The sequence below is a fragment of the Cataglyphis hispanica genome, chromosome 21 (genome assembly GCF_021464435.1).
Source record: "Cataglyphis hispanica isolate Lineage 1 chromosome 21, ULB_Chis1_1.0, whole genome shotgun sequence".
Taxonomy (NCBI): domain Eukaryota; kingdom Metazoa; phylum Arthropoda; class Insecta; order Hymenoptera; family Formicidae; genus Cataglyphis; species Cataglyphis hispanica.
This window is the reverse complement of record NC_065974.1, coordinates 1,142,279-1,148,281: the sequence shown is the minus strand read 5'-3', so window position 1 is coordinate 1,148,281 and position 6,003 is coordinate 1,142,279.

The following is a 6,003-nucleotide window of genomic DNA, read 5'->3' as shown; positions in this document are numbered from 1 at the left end:
GCGAAAGATTAATTATGATTTAATTATTTATTATATTAAATTATTTTCCGATACTTGTCGCGATCGCGTTGAGAAATTTAATAGAGCGTCTCGCGCTTTAGTTCCTTACTGTTCGAATGTTGACGTGAGAATAATAAAGTCGTAAACCGTAACATGTTAACAATAGCGCGCTAATGTTTACGTTGTCAAGGCCGTATTATTGATGTTATTGATAATTGGTTGCCGAAATATTTTACGCACTATAACGTATATACAAATGGAATATTAAATTATACATGTATTTTAAATTATAAATCACTTATTAAATTAATAATTAATATATCACGGAGCTTATAGTTAATTACTCGGACCTGCGATTCAACTATTTTATTGCGCATTCTCAATCCAAATCATATTTAAACCGTCGGAAAGTCGAACGATAAAGCATTGGATAAAATATATTTAATTTTAAGTACTTTTAAAAAAATAATTGTTACTTAGAGAGAAAGATAGAGGAAGGAGAGAGGAGGAGGGAAGGAGGGACAGAGGGAGGGAGAGAGAGAATTAATTATATTAAATTATCTCTCGATCTTTGTCGCGATCGCGTTTAGAAAAAGAATTTGACGGAGCGTCTCGAAATAAGTATATCACTGTTCAAGTGTCGCCGTGCGAATGATAACAAAATCGTAAAACGTAAACAAAACCAAATGTTTACGTCACCGAGGCCAAATATCATATTATTATTAATTTTTATTTTATGAAATATTTTACGTATTATAAAATATATATTTAATGTTCCTCTAAAGAGATTAATTATTTATTAAACAATTAATATATATTACGAGGCTTTTTATTATATTAATTATTATATTCATTATATTATATTATATAATTTATTATATTTATTAATAATTATTCTGCGATTGGTGTTTTACTGCGCGTTCTCAATCCGAATAATATTTATTGTTAGATCGTGTTGAAAAATCGCATCATAAAACATCGGACAAAATAGATTTGATTCTAAAATTTATTAGAAAAGTAATTATTGCCCGCAACGAAACGATGATTTATAATTTTATTCTCTGTTATTTCGATTTGTACTTAAAATAAATCGTGAGAAATACACAATAAAGATCTATTGTCACAATTTTATTACGTAATGTATGAAAATCAATTAATTATTAATTACGATAATCACACATAGAATTATTGCTTGATATTTGTCGTAGTTAAAGGAATGCGAATTCCCGTAGCACTACCTTACTGCTTGAGTGTCGCCGCTCGAATGACAACACGCTGAACGTCTGTGATAACAATAACAAACCTACATGCGATAAAAACTCAAATACTGTATGTATAGTTAACTGTTACTCTGCAATAAATATAGTATTTTTGATATTCTATACATTATTTTATAATATAAATTAACGTGAATATTTTGTATTTTCAAATTAATAGTGATAAATTAAACTATCGTCGCAAATAAAATCTAACATCGTTCAAAAAACAAAATTTATTGTATTTTGATCAAAAAATTACTTATATAAATTAATTTAGTATTATCATTATATTAGCTGTCATCAGAATAGCATTGTTATTAATATATTTTTCTCTCTCTCTTTCTCTTATTAATGAAATATTTCAATATGTATGTTGCATTGTAAGATAGGCATTACTTTCATATTTTAATAATTAAGATAAACTCTCTGCACAAATATATTTACGATTAATTGTTATCTAATGGCAAAATTTAAAATTGTCAAAATGATAATATTTTTATATGCATTTTCCACATGAAAAATACACGTCCATCGTCGTTTTGATAAAATCTTATACGAATTACGGGACAGTATAGCTGTATTTGTCGCGTTAAGAAACTAATGCGCATGCATTTATTCATGGCTTATGGAAACGTATAACATGAATAATGTGAATATAATATCTCGCTTGCAAAATTGCACAAGTTTAGGAAACGGCAGACCCAGAATTAATTCCTCTCGTGGCAGTTTGCCCGCAATCGTAGATTGCTGTTATAGGTATATGTATGTATATATATATATACACGATGAGCCTGCGGTCTATATCTGCATGGTATTCTTTCTGCCAAGTTTTTCTACTCTTTTTGTCAGTATTTAATATGGATAGATCAACTCGTATATTTGATCTATGACAGGCTCGTAAAAAATATAAATCGTTACATAAGCGGAAACGTGTAAAGTATAATAATGATAAGATATAAATATGTCTTATCATTATTGTACGAATCAGTTTCTTACGTCGTGCGCAGATGATATAATTTCACAAGAAAATGCGCGTATCATTCTGTCTATGCATAACATGCAATAAGAAATAATAATTGCTAGTTACATCTATTTCAAATCGTTCGACATTGCCTCAAAGTCTGACGATGATAGAAAGAAATAAATTTCCTAATTCATTTTCATTCATATTTTTTAAAAAAGACACGTACGAAACACACAAATTTACAAAAAATTTAATATATATATAACTTTGACAAAAATTTCTTTTTTCGATTTTAAATTTCTTCGAACAAGCCTTAACTTCTGTATGTATATGTAGAGTTTTTTGTAATAAAAGGAAGCAAAAATTAGATGCAGACTCCGATGCAGTATGTTAGAGCGAGCGAGTTAAAATAAAAAATACGAGTGACATACAAGAGCGGATTACAAGAGATTTCTCTCCATAAGACGGTCCTGACGAGAAACCGCAGCGACCTTACGCTAGTACGGTCGTAAGGGATATACAACCAGGATCTCCGTCGAATGTTCTGCTCTACTTTTTGCTGCCTAATTTAAACTTTTAAGCTTCAACAGTTACAAATAACGATAGACTTATCCTGAAAAACCGTAAATAAACGAAGTTGAGACACGTTAAGTAATCATATCCGGTGCGATGTAATACATTGCGATTTTGAATGTATCATCTGTAAGAAATAGAAGAAAAATAAAATTTAATATATTTTATTTGGTATCATTTTTTTGCAAAACGATTCACTCTTTACATTGAATATAAATTATTATATTATTTTAATAAAAAAAAAACTAGGAGCAGGAGAATATGTATGAATTAATAATTAATTGATAGAATAATAATCGATAGAGAGATGCTTGGCGGAATTTTTTATTCTTATCAGATAAAAATATTCATTGCGTCAATAATTTACGCAGATGAGATCTCCCTGAGGCATTGAGGTATAACTTAAAATTAAGAATAATGAGGAGTTACGTTCGTAGCGATCGCATTTGATCATGATTCGTACTTGAGAGAGCTGCAATAAAATTGTCGTAATTGTTATCGCGGCTTCTCATTTTCGTCTGCATCAGCGATGAGGCGCATAGATGCGACCCTGGACCACTTTACGCGATCATAAATCTAGGAAGAGAGCCGACGGTGGAAGACCCTCCGCGGATTAAACGAGTGTGCATGTATACAAACGGCCGTATGTATACGCGTATTCGAGGCGGGCCTCTCAATATAATCAGTCAGGTTTGAGTCGTTAGCCTTGTCAACGAGTTATTTGAATATCGGGTCAAGGTTAGCAGACGTTAATGGTCGAATGTTCGGCTGGCTGATACTTGATGACCGATAAAGACGACACTTCACTCGAACGAGCGTCGCGTCGCGTCGCGTCGGCCCTTCTGCCGGTTTGCAATTGAAGTTAGCGGTCACCCGACAGCCGTTTACGAATTGCCATTTGTCCGAAAATCCACTTATCTGCCGGAGTCGTAAATAATAAAATTAAAGTGCGTTTTAAAAATATTTTATACTTAAATTATGCAAAATGAAACAAGCCTTCTCCATCGCTCCGTGTGACGTAATTCCTTATTTTAATGAATAATTAACATTAGCGGATACTACATTGAAGGGTATTTAATTCCAGTGGCACCGTGTAAATGGGATGTTATTAGCGATACAGATATTTGGATAATAATGTCGACCGCAGTATGAATGCGATCGGTTAACCCGCATTCGGAATCTCTCCCTATGATAAGCATTGTTAATACAGACACATTGTAATAATCTGTGCCATCAGCGGTTCGTCCTCAATATGAAATTTTGAAAGATAATTTCACATTGTTATAAATAATATAGTTAAGCTAAAAGCGAGTGATACATATTTTGTTAATTCTCCAAAATTATTTTATTTAATTTTAGATGATAACGAGCGCATACTTTTGATTACACCGACAACTCAAACATGTCGGTTAATTAACGTTGATTAGAAATTCTCTTTTAGATAACCGACATCCGGCTAAAACATAAACCGAACAAGAACATTTAATTAACATTTCCCGATACATCCAACAAAACACGATCTATCTCGCTCCTTATTTCAGATACATGTTCTATATCTATCATATAACTAACTAATTGTTAAAGAAAAACTAGTCACAATAAGTGTTATCTTTTCTTAAAATACAACACATTCTGTCATTTTTTTTTCGCAAAACCATATTTTCCAAATTTAAATATTTCTTTAAAAAAAAAAAAGAAGTCTTTTGCAAGAGATATCATTAATTTATAAAACAATCAATATTTAATAATCACTTTTTGTTTGATTAAAAAAAATCTCGTTCGTAATCAATAATTGATAACAATTTTTCAAATGATTAAACTCGCGATCCTGTAACTATGGCATTGATTGTCACTGCGAGCAGCCCAGATGACCCGATTAATTTCCAAATAGCCGGCGACCAATTACGAATAATCACGGAATATCTTTGGACCCATCTCCGGCATAGATGCGGGAAATACGCAACATTTGTGTAGTCGACAGCACATAATTCCATGCTAAATCTTAAGCACCTTCAACATTGTATAAGCTTGAGATTAATTAATTTTTCTTCTCTTTCTCTTTCTCGTTTCTACAGGGACACTGTAATCCGGAAAAGAATAGATAGTCACTAATCTAGCATTAATTATTTTAAATGATCGATCTCAGCGTCTAAGACTCGTTGAAGTTGTCTTAAGCGTTGATAGCGAAAAACATTTTCATTAATCTTCCTTATTTTATATGGAACTATAACGCGTTTATCATCGTTACGAGAGATTTCCCTGTATTATTAATGCCTTAATTGTATACTGCATGAATTGTTGCCGACTTATCGTGTATATCGCTTATAAACGCGCGATATCGTTAAAGATATCAAGAAAGATGGATAGTATTGCGTATTTTCATAAGTGATTAATTATGAAGTATAAGTTCATTAATGATTTAAAACAGGAAAAAAGCGAGGATATAAGATAAAATAAGATAAGTTTTGAAAGTAATTATGAAATTAATTTATTACTCGCATTTCTGTGACTTTATTTATTGTGTATCACACATGTGACACGTAAAAAAAAAATTAATAAAATTAGTGAAGATAAAATAAAGATTTAAAGATAAAGAGGTAAAGTTTAAAACACAACGAGAATTAAATTTTATTTATTTATTTTAATTTTATTAAAATAAGAATGCTTTATCATAGAGTGAGATTCCGAATACGAGTTAACCGATCGTGTTTATACTGCGGTCAAAATTATTATATTTGTGTTGCTAATTATATTTCATTTACACGATGCTACTGAAATTAAATACACTTCGATGTGATATCCGCTTATTTTAATTATTTATTAGACTAAAAAAATTTATATTGTTTGTAATATTTCTCAATTTTTTTAATATAATAATTGACGTAATTCTTATTAAAACAGCTGAAGATTTAATCCATATCAGCCAATTCTTTAATTTCATTTTTTAAATTTGTTTAATCAAGAACGGCTGGAATCTGTTTATAATAAAAATGTTATTGCAAAGTCTGATAAGATTAATTTTGCCAACGTCATTATAATTAATACACTTCGTTAGCTTTCGTTTCTGTTATTCCAAATACCTATAGTTTAGCAAAAAAATTTTGTATCTTTTTACTAAAATTAAATAAAAGAACATTAAAAAATTGGGCAAAATATTTAAGTTTCAAGAACTATCTAACAAAAAAATTATTACACTGTCTCTTCATT